General features: G+C 44.0%; 1 long non-coding RNA gene across 1 annotated transcript in view; it reads left to right on the plus strand.

The window, feature by feature from the left end:
* LOC131410298 (uncharacterized) overlaps positions 1-15,997 on the plus strand; it is a 44,972-nt gene that overhangs the window by 15,446 nt on the left and 13,529 nt on the right. Inside the window, exons 3-5 of the long non-coding RNA XR_009221221.1 lie at positions 1,207-1,233; positions 3,050-3,163; positions 14,850-15,012. This is a non-coding gene — a long non-coding RNA (uncharacterized LOC131410298). The remainder of the gene's footprint in view (positions 1-1,206; positions 1,234-3,049; positions 3,164-14,849; positions 15,013-15,997) is intronic.

Raw genomic sequence — 15,997 nt, forward strand, 5'->3', positions numbered from 1 at the left:
TTGGCTTAAACAAAAGGGAATATATTATCTCCAAAGGCACAGTTGCTACAGGGATAGTTCAATATTCTCTGGGGACCCAGATCCTTTCTGCTTTTCTGCACGGTCATCCTCAGAATGTCAGTCACCTTGCCTCTTGGTCATAAGAAGGTGGCAAAAGCTCCAAGCACTATACCCTATCACACCAATATGTAAAGGCAGGAAAGGAAAGGACCTACTGTCTCTGACTTGTGTTTCTTTTTAAGAACAATAGAAAAAACTTTTCTCAGAAGTGTCCCCTGTAACAGACTTATCCTCACATCTTATTGGTTAGAATTGGGTTATATGACCCTTCTTAAACCAATCACTGGCAAGAGAATAGAATTCCTGAAAGGCCTAGATTCATCTCCTGAGGTAGTTGGATCCACTTTTTCTGAATCACAGGACTGCATGGAGTATAGACACCAGAACAAAATTGGAGCTGGGCCAGCAGGGAAGAAGGGTAATGGTAATACCCAGAAATGTCTTCTCACCTGCTCACTTAGCCAGATACTTGCCCAAGCTCTGCCAATCGGACTTACCCACACAAGATTTTGACTCAGGAACTAATGATGCAAAGAGGCAGTCCTGGGTGGAATCCATTCTAAGAGTGGGTAGTGCTACTACAGCCAGTTTTCAGAAGCATGGAGATAATGGTTCTAATAACAGTGTCCAGGGTCCAGGAACAGTGTGAGCGGCCATGTCTGTGCCCAGTGACAGTAGCAAGGGCATCTTCACAAGCCCAGTTGGGCAGCAGAATTTCGGACATATTTTTCTTGTGGACACAGCCTCCAATCCTGCTTATACACTCTCCTGGACCTTCTGTGAATTATTCAAAAGCCTTTAATAATTTTTTTTCTGCTTAAGTTAGTGGGTTGGATTGTGTTTCTTGTGACTATGAACCTGATTGTCGGTTTCTTTCTGAAGGGCTACATCAGACTGCTACTTGTGAAAAGACCATGCAGAACTTAAATGTGCAAGTAGTAATGCTATTTTACAGCCTAATTGTCCAGAAAATCCTCAGTTTGAGCTTTAACTTTCTCGCTTGGATAAACCAAAGCTTAACTCAAAAGCTTTACTTCTGCTTTCAAGGGAGTTTTGCTTTAAATCCTACAAAAGAAGGAGTGACCTTGGACACTGAGCAAAAATCCTTCTTCTTGGTTTGTAACGCCTCTGTCTCTATCTTTGCAGGTGGCCTCAGGGGACCTCTCCTGGCAGGTGAGATGGGGAGGTTCCATACTGAAAGAGAAATTTCCATGGCCAAAGACAAGCTTTTTCTCTTTCATAATAAAGCCAAGTTCCCTTTATTACATTGATCCACTCAGAAAAATGTGGTTGCATTGTCCTAACGTATGGGTTATTTGGGGTATCTCAGGGTATGATGAATCTGTCTATTTGTCAGTGTTTGGATGCTGTTGAGGAACATGTTACAGGATATGCAGACTGAAGATAATGTGGTACTAATAACAGAACAGGATAGAGGTCTCTGCTGACGGTTGGCACTCATCCACGGGGATATGGGCTGCAGTCTTGACTTGGCATCCTCGGTTGATCTTGACTGAACTTCATGAGAATGTGAGGCAACCACACACCCTTGAAGAAATACCCACGTGGAATGGTCACAGGGACCTTTAGAAGGCTTAGCACATCTGAAAGCCTGCAGGCACCTAGTGATGATTATAGGCTAGACTACAGTTAAAGGGCAAGGATGCCTGCATATACTTCAGGAGCAGGATCGTGGGTCTGCAGATCTCTCCTGCAACTCCCTCCTCAGCTCAGGCCCTTATCCTGCTACAGGGACATAGATTCTATTGAAGTTACTTCAGTTAGAGCTCAAATCCATTAAACCCATCATCTTTTTCTATCTTGGCCAATCCTGGTGATCATAACAGTGTCTCCTTTTCTCAGTTCTCCATCTGCTCCAGAGGAACCATGTGGAAAAACATAGTTCCTAAAACTATAGAAGTCACAAGACTACTTTTTGAGTTAACTGTTTAGAGTTGCCGTCAGATGTGGACATCTAGCGAAGATTCATTTGGAACTCGGAGTGCTAGAAGTGTCCTCATTCTTCATGCAATGTATTCAGAAGCCTCAACCAAAGAAGAATCATACAATAACACTGTGAAATTAAAGTCAGGCAAACCCTATAAAGAGCTCTAATATATCACTGCACATGCCAAGTCCCCCAACATTGCTAAAAGTTTCTTCTCTTTTCCAATAAGGTAATAGAAAAGTTTGGAGTGCCTCCTTTACTCTTCAACGCCATTACCTCTCTTATCCCATCAGAATGAGTTATTTAGCCTAATACCTTCAGTTTTTCTTTCTTCTTCTTTTTAACTTAGCCCATATAAGCTCTAAGCAATGTGACTTTGCTCTTTGCCCAATATGTCTATTACTGACTAATGATGCCTTAAAATGTGCTCCCCTATGGATTGAGATTCAGATCCAACTACTGTTACTGAATTCACAGAATTTGGGGATGGTCCTTGGTTTTCTTAGGTGGGATATATCAGTCAATCCTTCACATACTCTTGTGAGGTGGGAGATATTATCTGAATTTACAGGAAAAGAATCTGAGGCTCAGAGAATGTCCCTGATTTGCTGAGGCCACACATCTTTTCAGTGACAGTGACAGAGCTGGGCATACATCCACATCCTTTTGACTCAAAGCCAGTTGTCTTGGATTTTCACCAGCCAACAAAGACTCTTCACTGTCCAAATGTAGATGTCTTACCTCAGCAAGGGTGAGTTTCATATGAGATTACAGTTAAACATCAGAGGGTAAATTGGTTGAGGAGCTTTGTGAGCTAGGCCCCAAGAAGATGCAGAGAAAATGGGAACACAAGTAAAAGGAGTGCAAGATACCTGTCTTGGGTGACTTGGGCAGGAGGGGTGAGCAGGAGGAAGTATTGGAAATGAAGAAAGAAACAACTCTCCTCTATTCATCATCCTGATGCTTTGAGCCTACCCTGAAAGTTGTCCAGATAGGTCCCTATTGCTTATGTATAATTTGTCCCTTCTCTCTACCCAACAGTGTGCTGTGATGTTTAAGATCAGATGGCCTGGGTCTAACATGCAGAAGCCTGTCTCTCCCAGTTCCCTGTGTTAATCTGCTCTCACATCCCAGAAGCTGAACCCCACTTTGAAGGTGAGTACTTTATACCTTGTCATCCAAATTGTCTAGATTCATATTCGTGTCTTCTGTCTTTTACAACTCTTCTGCCTCTGGTTGAATGACACTTATAGTCTCTGAACTCAGCTTCTCATCTGTAAAATGGTTACTAAAAAGTAGTACCTACTTCATTGAGTTATTGTTTATGTGACAGTGCTTATTACAGTTCCCGGAATGTAGAAGATGTTCAACAAGTGGAAGCTGTTATGGCTGGAAAAGTGGATTGAAACTAGATTTTTAAGGCAGTTGAATGACATGTTAAAAGTGTTTCTACTGGACAGGTCAAGCTCCCTTCTTATAAGCCTCAAAGCACCTACAATGCCAACAGCCCCTTCTGCATGGTTCTTTACACATAGCTAGACATGTTTGGTCCCAAACAGACCACTACCTTACCAGACAATGAGGGTGCCTGACTTATCATCCTTTACGGGGTGGCCAGTAGCCTGTGGGTGGAATGACCTGAAAGCTCCTCCCCATAGGGCCTCTGTGCTAAATGGTTACTGGCTTAACTATCAGTTCTCTCTGATTGGACACATACTGAGTCCTTTAGCAGAAGCATTAAAAACAGAGCACCTGAGTGTACAAGAAGCAGTAGGTCCCCTTAGATGTGGTGCAGCACACAACCTGGTGGTTCAAACTGTGCTACAACCTGAATGATCTTCCACTTCCTTTTTTTTTTTTTTTGTGAGGAAGATCAGCCCTGAGCTAACATCCATGTCAATCCTCCTCTTTTTGCTGAGGAAGACTGGCCCTGGGCTAACATCTGTGCCCATCTTCCTCCACTTTATATGGGATGCCGCCACAGCGTGGCCTGACAAGCGATGCATCGGTGCGTGCCGGGGATCTGAACCCGGGCCACCAGCAGCAGAGTGCGTGCACTTAACCACTATGCTATGGGGCCGGCCCCTTCCACTTCCTGATTAACCATGAGGGCTACTTCTGTGTTTAGACAGACTCCTTTTCATCCTGTCTCGTGTATGCTAGTGATAAACTCCACAGCTGAGATAACCTGTCTGTATTTTTTGCCTGGCAAACAGAATTTAATTTTTATTCTTTATATGATGATGAGATATAATAGAGGCATTCCTAAAATTGTTGCAAATACATTGAATTACTGCAAGTCCACAGACCTATGGATCATCTGGAGGTCTTTTGCCATAATAAATGATCATAGAGGGTGCTATCGAGAGAATTGGGGAGGCAGGGAGGTTTGGAGGAGGAAAGCAGACAGACTGAAGAAGTTGTGCTTTATCCTGGCGGTTCAGGCTCCCATGTCACATGGAGCCCCTTGCAAGAGCTGGAGTTCTTTCATCTGGAACATTCTGAACACTTCTCAAAGCAATAATATAGAAAGTGAGAATCTAGGGATTCAAACTATGAAATGAGAAACTCTAGAGGTGTGGTTCTTGAAGTTTTTGGTTGCAAGATCTCTTTATTCTCTTAAATATTATTGAGAACTCTTGAAGAGCTTTTGTTTTTATGCTTAACTCTATTGATATTTGCCATATTAGAGATTAACACTGTGAAATATTTAAAATATTTATTGTCACTTAAAAATTAACAACGATAGAGCCAGCCCTGATGGCCCAGTGGTTAAAGTTCAGTGCTCTCGCCACTTCGGCGGCCCAGGTTTGTTTCCTGGTTGTGGAACCACACCACCTGTCTGTCAGTTGCCATGCTGTGGCAGTGGCTTACATAGAACAATTAGAAGGACTTACAACTAGGATATACAACCATGCACTGGGGCTTCCAGGAGGAAAAAAAAATAACAATGATAAACCCATTCAGGTTGACATAAATATTTTTACTTAAAAATCATTCTATTTTCTTTTATTTTTTTCTTTATTTTTATTTTTTGTGAGGAAGATCAGCCCTGAGCTAACATCCATGCCAATCCTCCTCTTTTTGCTGAGGAAGAGTGGCCCTGAGCTAACATTCATGCCGATCTTCCTCCACTTTATATGGGATGCTGCCACAGCATGGCTCGACAATTGGTGCATCAGTGCGTGCCCCGGATCCGAACCTGGGCCGCCAGCAGCCGAGTGCACGCACTCAACCGCCACACCATGGTGCGGCCCCCATTCTATATTCTAAAAGAAAAAATTCTAATGAGGATAGTGGCATTGTTTTACAAACTTACAAATCTCTTAATATCTATCAGCGTAGCCGACAACAGCTGGATTCTCATACCTGCTTTTGCATTTAGTCCGCCATTGTATGTTGTTTTCGTTGAAAGATATGAGGAAAATCTGGCTTCACCCTGAAATGTAATTGGAAAAGGTGGAACCTCACAGACCTCCTAGAAGGGTCTTGGGGACCCCCAGGAATCTTCAGACCATACTTTGACAGCTGCTGCTACAAAATTTACTTAAATATATTTATTTACAACAGACTATAAATATGTGTAGTGGACATTCTGATATTAACTTCTCGTTCTTTAATAAGGAACCTGGTACATTCTCAGGCAGATATGGCTGAGGAAATGACCTATTTGGGGCCATTTTTCTTGTGGCACTTGGGATCTGTTGATTCTACTCTGCGGATCTTGTGCTGGTCCGTTGAGTATTTGCTTCCTTCTATCAGAGTCATTCTTACACATGGCAGAATAATTTCTTGCTTTTTGTGTGCAATTGCTCAAGTTTCCCGCTAAGAATAGTCTTTTTCTCAATGGAATTTTAGGGAGGATTTGCTTCCCTTCAATACTCTGCTAGTAAGCCTACTGTTACTTTTTACATATCACCCGGGGATGGAATGTGCAAGCCTCGTGCTCTGGCGATTTCTCTTTGTGCAGCCATCTGTGCTCAAAGCCTGCTGCCTTTCTGTCCACTGTGATAGTGGGAATGGGTTCAAAATCCAGTTCATTTGTCAGGAAGAGTAATTTCTGCAGTAGGTTTCAGCTAAAAACAAATTTCCACCTAATGCCTAAACATGGCTGCGGCAATGCTCTCCGTAACACCCACTGAACATCCTTTCCACCAGAAGTGTTCCAAGATTTGCAGTTCATCCACACCATGCCCTCTGCTGGGTGTGGATTTGAGACAGCTGCATACAACAAGAGCATAGGGCTGGCCCGATGGTGTACTGGTTAGGTTCGCGTGCTCTGCTTTGGAGGCCCAGGCATGGACCTACACACCGCTCATCAAGCCGTACTGTGACAGCATGCTACATGCAAGGTAGAGGAAGATTGTCATGGATATTAGCTGAGGGACAATCTTCCTCAAGCAAAAAAGAGAAATATTGGCGACAGATATTAGCTCAGGGCCAATCTTCCTCACCAAAACAACAACAATAAAAGACAGACAAGAGCATTGCCCACCAGCATGAGGATGGTGCACTGACCCAGTGTCTATGGACCATACTCAGTCTTGCTTTTTAAATTTGGGGTAACAGCTATGTCCTCCCGTGGGCAATGACATAAAGTGAGAGGTACAGCCAGTGACCATGAGGCATTTGTTTTGTTTGAATATGCCCGGTTCTCATCCAGAGTAAGCCTAATCTTTGTATTCAGAATCCTTTTCTCCCTGGCCTGAGGTCAACATCTGGGTTACAACCTTCGTCCCACCTTCTATCCTTGAGTCACTGCTGGAGTTAGTTTTTAAGACCCTCATGATCCTTGGTTTTACTCTCAAATAAAGAAAAAAAGCAATATTCTAATTTTTCTTCGAATTGAAGATTTGAAAATTAGAAGTGACTTGCGTTTGCTAATTTTCCCAACACATAGGATTCCAAACTAAAGGAAAAGTTTATCTTAAAAATCTAAGTTACGCAGGGCCAGGCCTGTGGCGTAGCAGTTAAGTGCGTGTGCTCCGCTGCTGGTGGCCTGGGTTCGGCTCCCCGGGGCACACTGAGGCACCGCTTGTCAGGCCATGCTGTGGCGGCGTCCCACATAAAGTGGAGGAAGATGGGCACGGATGTTAGCCCAGGGCCAGTCTTCCTCAGCAAAAAGAGGAAGATTGGCGTGGATGTTAGCTCAGGGCTGAGCTTCCTCACAAAATAAAAAATAAATTAAAATTAAAAATTAAAAAAATAAAGGGGCCGGGCCCGTGGCTTAGCGGTTAAGTGCGCGCTCCCTGCTGCTGGCGGCCCGCGTTCGGACCCAGGCGCGCACCAATGCACTGCTTGTTAGGCCATGCTGTGGCGGCGTCCCATATAAAGTGGAGGAAGATGGGCATGGATGTTAGCCCAGGGCCAGTCTTCCTCAGCAAAAAGAGGAGGATTGGCACGGATGTGAGCTCAGGGCTGATCTTCCTCACAAAAAAAAAAAAATCCAAGTTACACAAGATTTAAGGAGAACAATTTTGTAATAATTACAACAACTTGTATCTTATATGAAATAAATATTATTTTAACATATTAATTGCATTGTTCAAAAGACTTCAATCTGCTGTCATGAACAGATATGTGCTTTTACTATTTATAACAATTTTAAAGTCACATAGAGAAGTGCCTCGAAAGCTTTAGGGTTCTCACAAACCACCTGGGAATGTTAAAACGTTGATTCTGATTCAGTAGGTCTGAGTTGCGTCCTGAGACTCTGCATTTCTTACCCTCTCCCAGGCGAGGCTGCTGCCGCTGGTTCACGCGCCACATAGGATATAGGGCATTTTACCTACCATTAATCAGTATTTCAATTGAATTTTTAAAAACTCTCCAAAAACTAAAATAGTGGCTGTTAATGTTTTCCTCTGGCTACTAGGATGTCTTATTTTGTTTAGAATATATTAAATACATATTTTGTCTCTATGCAGTTATCAGTCTCTTGCTTATATTAATAGTACTTATTAGCACAGGAATCTGGAAAGTTTATCTGATAAAGAAAACCTTTGTTCCAGAAATCAGGCCAGGGGCCAGCATTTGTAGAGCTGATTTAGGTCTCCATGGCAATTTCAGAGCTTTGCCACTTTTGCTGCTAGGTGGGATAGAAACACTCCAGAATAAATAAATTTACCAGGCAACTTCTGTTTTGGTTCCATTCCTCAGCTCCCAGCCTGGTGGGACACAACAGCTGATGTCCACGCTGTGCTCACACAGGGCCGAGGTGGATGTGAGAGCCCTTCGTGGGCTAAATCCTGTTTGGCAGCGTCTTAACTCCTCGCTATGTGCGTGTTGTTCTATCAGAGGATCCCTCTTCCCCTTCAACAGTTTCTGATGGGATCTTCTGCCTCCTTGAACAACTTCTAAAGTTCTTGGGTCCTGCCGTCTGATCCCGGGTGTCACATGCTCATCCATATAATCCTTCTTGTCTTCTTGGGCAGCAGTGGGAATGGCCTGGTGTTGGAACCTTTCATATGACTGGAAGGAAAGGCGCCCTTACATAATAGCACAATGTCATTTTTGCACCCCTGTGACGCCTTGGTTACCCTGTTGCCCTTTCTCCTTCACCACTTGGCATGGAAGAAATAGGAGGCCACACAAAGTGCAAAAGGAATGAAAGAATGGAGTTCCTGAGTTTTCAGTTTGAAGGGCACCAGTGCTGGCACAAACAGCGTAGTTTGCAAGAATATTTAGCCAAGCAAGTTTTCCTCCACAGGAGGGAGGTTAAAACCCAAGCTGGAGGAGAGCACGGTTTGGGAACGAGAGTCAGAGAGTTGGAGATCCCTGTTACCAATTGTCACCTCCCTGGCGAGGGCAAGATGAGGGGGGATATGATAGAACCCCCTTCAACTATGGCTCATGCCTCACCTCCTGAGAGAAGCCAGGTGAGCTGGCGGCTTTGTAGAAGAGACACCCATGCCATCAGCAAGTGTTACGAGTAAAGCAGAAAAACCTGGATTTCCCACTTGGGGTCTGGAAAATTCAGAGAGGGGGAGGCAGCAGGCTTACAGGGATCTATGAGCCAGGACAAGAGAATGCCATAGAAGAAAATGAAGCATGTACTGTTCCGCTGGGATGTGCTTGAGGTCCCAGTTAAAACCTTCCTTTATTTTTTTTAACTTTTATTTATTTTTGTTTGTTTGTTTTTTGGTGAGGAAGATTAGCCCTGAGCTAACATCCTTCACCAATCTTTCTCTTTTTGCTGAGGAAGATTGGCCCTGAACTAACATTTGTGCCCATCTTCCTCCATTTTATATGTGGGACGCCTGCCACAGCATGGCTTCATAAGTGGTGTAGGTCCATGGCCGGGGTCCTAACCTGTGAACCCTGGGCTGCCGAAGCAGAGCGTGCAAACTTAACCACTACGCCATCCAGCCGGCCCTTTTATTTTTTGGTGAGGACGATTGGCCTGAGCTAACATCTGTTGCCAATCTTCCTCTTTTTGCTTGAGAAAGATTGGCCCTGAGCTAACATCTGTGCCAATCTTCCTCTATTTTTGTATGTGTGACGCTACCACACAGCGTGGCTTGAAAAGCAGTGTGTACGTCCGCACCTGGGATCCGAACCCATGAACCCTGGGCCACTGAAGCAGAGTGCACAAACTTAATCACCACGCCACCGGGCTGGCCCCACAACCTTCCTTTAAAGTTCCACAGCAGAACTGATTTTAAAACAAAGCAACAGGGGCCGGCCCCATGGCTTAGCGGTTAAGTGCGCGCACTCCACTGCTGGCAGCCCGGGTTTGGATCCCGGGTGCGCACCGACGCACTGCTTCTCCGGCCATGCTGAGGCCACGTCCCACGTACAGCAGCTAGAAGGATGTGCATCTGTGACATACAACTGTCTACTGGGGCTTTGGGGGGAAAAAATAAATAAATAAATGAATGAATGAATAAATAAATAAATACATAAAACAAAACAACAAAAAAAATCTGCCCAGGAAGCTGAAACAAGATTTTGCTAAAATTTGAGACAATAATAGGAAGATAAACAAGAACTCTTCTTAAATCTAGATAATCAGATTTATGATCAGTTTGTGTCTATAATCTCTATTCTTCATCCTCCACACTACAAGGATAGAGACCCTGTTTCCATGTTGATGATGCCATCTTAGACCACCACCCAGGAGCCCAGACTTGGTTCTCTGTGCCCCCTAATGTCTAGGCCCTCTTCTTTCCATTTACCTAATACCCAGTCCTCTCCCTCAGGTGAAGAACACCAGGGATTACCACTCATTTTCAGAGAAAGGTTAAGTCCCTACCAAAAGGGAGTTACCTTATGGGATAAAAAACAAACCTTCCCTATATGGGACCTTCAGGCATAAGGCACGAAATTGGTCTCTTCCTCTTCATCATGATTATCTCCAGGGGTAACAAAAGAAACAGTCATTAAAGATAAGGTAGTCCCATTAATATCCTAGTAGGCCATGCCATGATGGGACAGGAAGAAATCAAACCCTCTTCTGCCCAATAATGGGGTGTGATATCTCCTAGAGACCCAGATAAAGGAGAAGCCCTGGGATAGTTAAGGAAATTATTTATTTCTTAAATACTGGTGTAGTCTGCATTGTTCCCTTGAAAAGTAATGTCTATCCTTGGAAGCTTGTGCCTCACCTCCTGATTGAAGCCAGTTGTATAGACCTACTCTATATTGTTCTATCAGGTCAAAGACAAAGAGACACTTATGAACCTTTCAGAGGTGGGATTCTTGAAGGAAATCCATTGTCCTGGAGATCCATACTTACACTAGACCCAGAAGTCCCCAGTATTAGAGCATTTTCTCTTCCAGACGCCCCTCTCCTCTGACCCATGTCCCAAGGAAGGCCCCTGCCACTCTAGACTAAGTGATGTAGACTTGAGACTTGCCTGAATGCCTAGAGGAATGGAGGTGGATTCAGGTGATGAGAGCTTCATGGGAATGAGGCTTTCCTATTAGGATGGATTTCCCAAAGGAAATGAGTAGAGATTCACGTGAAGTGAGTTGAAGGAGGGAACTTAATAAAAACCCAAGGGCAAGAGGAATGATGTTGGCACTGGAGAGTTCACACAAAGGGACCTAGAAGGGCCTAATTCTTTTTTTTATAATTTTATTTATTTATTTCTTTTTCCCCAAAGCCCCAGTAGATAGTTGTATGTCATAGTTGCACATCCTTCTAATTGCTGTATGTGGGACGTGGCCTCAGCATGGCCGGAGAAGTGGTGCGTCGGTGCGTGCCCGGGATCCGAACCTGGGCCACCAGCAGCGGAGCACACGCACTTAACCGCTAAGCCACGGGGCCAAAGGGCCTAATTCTTTAAGTGATTTCCCTTTTAGAATCTGGGAAAAGACAAGCTGTCAAAAGCTTAGGCATTCCCTTCTGCACTGAAATCCCCTTTTGTATTTATTCCAACTCCTGAGTTAACTAAATTAGAAGATCCTTGCCCAATGTACAGCTGCAGTTTTAGGGAGGCTAATAGGACAGGATGGTGAAATGGGAAGGGGGAACAGTCTCTCCGCCTCTACTCACTGACCTGCTGGGAAGAGAGCATCATTCTTTCAAATGCACCATAACTCAGAAGCTCAGGTCTAGGGCCGGCCCCGTGGTTTAGCGGTTAAGTGCACGCGCTCCACTGCTGGCGACCTGGGTTCGGATCCCGGGCGCGCACTGATGCACCGCTTCTCCAGCCATGCTGAGGCTGCGCCCCACATACAGCAACTAGAAGGATGTGCAGCTATGACATACAACTATCTACTGGGGCTTTGGGGGAAAAAATAAATAAATAAAATTATTAAAAAAAAAAAAAAGAAGCTCAGGTCTTGACCAGCAGTCCCATGAGGAGTGACAGAGCCAGGAGGTGAAGGGAAAATTCCACCTCCAGATCAGGAAGCTCTCCTTAGTACACAACTCAAGAATTCCAGTAAGAATGAATAAGTTGTCTATTACTTCATAACAAGCCATCCCAAGACGTAGGTGGCTTAAAACAATAGTGAGTTATTTGTTTATTTATTACAATTGTGAGGGTTGATTAGGCAGTTTTACTGCTGGTCTCACTTGGGCTCACTCACATGCCTGCAGACAGCTGGCGCTGGGTGCTCGAGATGGCCTCATTCACATTTTAGGCCTGAGCTGGGGTGGTTTGAAGAGCTGGGATGGCCTGGTTTCTCTCTCCACGTGGCCTTTCATCTCAGGCTGTTTCACAGAATGGTGGTTGCAGAGGGAGTCTCTGCTGGAGAAACCTTTCAGCTGAGGTCTTCTAAAGGATTAGAAGGCAGTAATAAGTAGGCTAAAGGGGGAGAGGCTGGTAAGAGGGAGGGAAATGATTTACAAGAGGGAATAACATGTGCCAAAACCCTGTGAGTAGGAGGAATTATGATGCTTTCTAGAAAAAAGGGAATAAAGTCAGTTTGGTTAGTGCACAGGATAAAAGAAAAGAGGGAGAGTGGGTGCCAGATCATGCAGGTTCAAGGAGCTAAGGAAATTTTGTTAATCTTCATACTAAGAATAATGGGAAACCATTGAAAGGTTTTAAGCATCATCTGATTTGCTCTTTAAAGAAAGAGCATGGTTAGGTATATGAGGTATTGCAGGGGAACTAGAAGCAGGGTTTCTCAACCTCAGAACTATTGACATTTTGGACTAGATAATTCTTTGTTGGTGGGGGCATCTGTTGTGTACATTGCAGGATGTTTAGCAGCATCCTTGACTTCTATTCACTAGATGCCAGTGGCCCCATACTCTTAGTTGTGACAATCAAAAACATGTCCAGACATTGCCAGATGTCCCCTGGGTGACCACATCATCCCTGGTTGAGAACCACTGGGCTAGAGTGAAGGCAGGGCTTCTCTGGTCACTCTTACTGTTGTCCAGGAGGGAAATATTTATCACTTGGACTTGAATGTTGGAGGTGGAGCTGGGATAAGCTGATGGGGTTTAAGAGACAAGAAGATAAACTCAACAGTGTCTGGGTGGACAGACCCATCATGAGGACCCAATCCTCAACTCCGCGCTCTGCTTCCCTCCTTCAGCATTCCACCCACCCTGAACAAAGAATCTGCTCTTGTTTGTGTCAGGAAATCCTCATAATCAGATGGCAAAAAGATAACACATGGACTATAGAGCTCATTTTCACTGCTTTGTAGTTTGATGCAACGCTCACGTAGGGTTGAAGTTTTATCAAGGCATTGATTGAAGATCAGCAAGGCAGGGCGTTTCCTGACTTATTTATTTATTTATTTTTTGTGTGTGAGGAGATCAGCCCTGTGCTAACATCCGCCAATCCTCCTCTTTTTTTGCTGAGGAAGACAGCCCTGGGCTAACATCTGTGCCCATCTTCCTCCACTCTACATGGGACGCCGCCACAGCATGGCTTGCCAAGCAGTGCGTCGGTGCGCGCCCGGGATCCGAACCAGCGAACCCCGGGCCGCCGCAGCGGAGCGCGTGCACTTAACCGCTTGCGCCACCGGGCCGGCCCCCTGACTTATTTTTTAATGAGAGAAGACTGGAGATTTGAATAGCCAACCCTAAGAAGTGACAGCCATAGAGAGAGGGCTTGGGAATGAAGGTGTGCTAGTCACTGGTGAGGGCTGCAATTGTCCGATGTCCTAGCCATCAGCCCATGTGCAGAGGCCAGCGTGGTCTCCTTTAACACAGCAATGCCCTCCTCCCCTTGGTTTTCACATAGAGACTAATCATTCTCTGTCCTTTGCCTGCCTGTAAGGAACTATTGTGAGGAATGGTGAGTTCCCAACCCGAAAACACTTGGAATTCATCCTGTAAAAGATCCTGCCCTTATTTCTCTACCTATAGAGTGCAGTTTTCTATAAGAGAGGAAAGGTTGTGTTTTCTGCTTTTATGAAGGAAAAATAGAAACCAAAACCTTTTTCAAATCAAAGTTTTGTTCTTGAGTCAAAGGCACCTCCTGAGGCTCCAGCCAAGTCCAGTGAAAAGGCTTTTGTCAGGTTATCGAAAGCCATCAGGGTTCATAAAGGGTATCACTTAATTCACGCTGAGCTTGAGACGTGTGTCCTTTCTCTGCTGCTGACATGCAGGGGAAAGTGAATGCGAAATGTTTATTTCATTTCTACCCTACCCTCATTCTCTTTTTCCTGACTTAATGAATATAGTCACCCAGAAGGTAGTCAGTCATGTTATGGTCTATTTTATTGTAGAAGTGTTATCATTAAATTCGTGGCAATGTAATCACATCAAAATTTAGAGAACGATATGAAAAACTGAAAATCCGTTCTTCTCTTCAGGGTCAGAAGGCTAGTGCCTTTCCATTGACCTCCTGATTTCTTGGAGAAACGTGACCACGAATTATCACCATAAGCAACCCAGCCAGCAGCCCAAACACAGTCCTACCCATTCTCACTTAAAAGTGAGCAGAAGACTCTTTTTTACAGTAAATTCCAATTAATGAATGTAGAAGAGATGCAGAAATTAGAAAATCACTGTGTGGCAACCATCACAGTAATGATAGTCACAGGCAAGAGTAAATGCTAAAATTAGTAGGCAAAAATATGATGAGAAGTAGGATATTTGCATAGATCCAGACAAGACCCTCACTAAGTTCAAAGGGAAAATAGTAAATTTACAGTGGAGAAACCTGTGATGGAGTTAATGTCACCAGTATTGAAACATATCTACATCATGTATCTCCTAATATGATGTCAACTTGACTGGCCACAGCATGGTGGCCAGATTAAACATTGTTTCTGAATGAGATGAGCATTTGAATCAGTGGACTCAGTAAAGTAGATGTCCCTCCCCAATGTGGGTGGGCATCATCCAACCAGTTAAGGGCCTGAATAGAAGAAAAGGCAGAGGATGGAGGAATTCACTTTTTCCCTCCCTGCCTCACTGCTCCAGCTGGACATCTCATCTCATCTGCTCCTGTGCTCGGACTGGGGTTCACACCCTCGGTTCCCCTGGTTCTCAGGCCTTGGGACTTGGGCTGAATTGCACCACTGGCTTTCCTGGGTCTCCAGCTTGCAGACAGCAGATTGTGAGACTTCTCAGCCTCCATAATCACGTAAGCCATTTCCTCATAATAAATCTCCTTTTATATGTGTGTGTATATATATATATCCTATTGGCGCTGTTTCTCTGGAGAACTCTCACTAATACATATAATATACCGAGAAGGATACAACATCATTTCTGTAGTACTCTTGCTCAAAATGCACAACCTAAATTTAATCACGAGAAGACATTAGATAAACCACCAGTGACCTCCATGTTGCCAAATTGAAAAATCATTCCAGGTTTTACTCAACCTATTAGTATTACATAATATTGTTGAACATCTGTCTTTAAATCACCTTCTTCTCTTGCCCTCTGGGCAACTGTCTTTTGGTTCTCCTACTACCTTGCAGTTAGTCACCTCTTCTGATTTCTTTTCATCTTCCTAACCATGAAATTTTTCTTTTCATTGTCTATAGTGACCCCCAAGGTGACCTCATTCACTCCCATGACTTTGCAGCTGCAGGAGTGCCAGCGATTACATTCTCATTCCGGCCAGCAGGAATCAAAAAGGGAAGGGTAAGGCCCCCTACACAAATACTCTTAAATATAGTACATAACTCTTCCACTTATATACCATTAGCCAGAATTTAGTCACGTGGCCACTCTTAGTTGTAAGGGAGGGTGGCCACATGCCAAGCACCAAATAATGGTTCTATTATTATGGAATAAGAGAAGAATAGACATTAGGAAATAACTAATAGACTCTTCTGTAGGTGGCAAATCTTATCACACCCCCAGTTTAGCCAGCACAGAAGTCAGATGGGTCTAGAGTAAAAATAGTAGATTATTATAAGCTTAATCAGAGGATAACTCTAATTAAAGCTGCTGTTCTAGATAGAATTCTTTCCTAGAGAAAATCAACACAGCATCTGTTACTTGACATGTAGCTGTTAAGCTGGCAATTTCACTCCTCTATCCCAACAAACAGAGAACATAAAAGGCAGTTGGCTCTTATCTGACGAGAGCATAGCATGCCTTCATTATTTCAACTT

Source organism: Diceros bicornis, chromosome 9 (assembly GCF_020826845.1).
Source record: "Diceros bicornis minor isolate mBicDic1 chromosome 9, mDicBic1.mat.cur, whole genome shotgun sequence".
NCBI classification, from domain to species: Eukaryota; Metazoa; Chordata; class Mammalia; order Perissodactyla; family Rhinocerotidae; genus Diceros; species Diceros bicornis.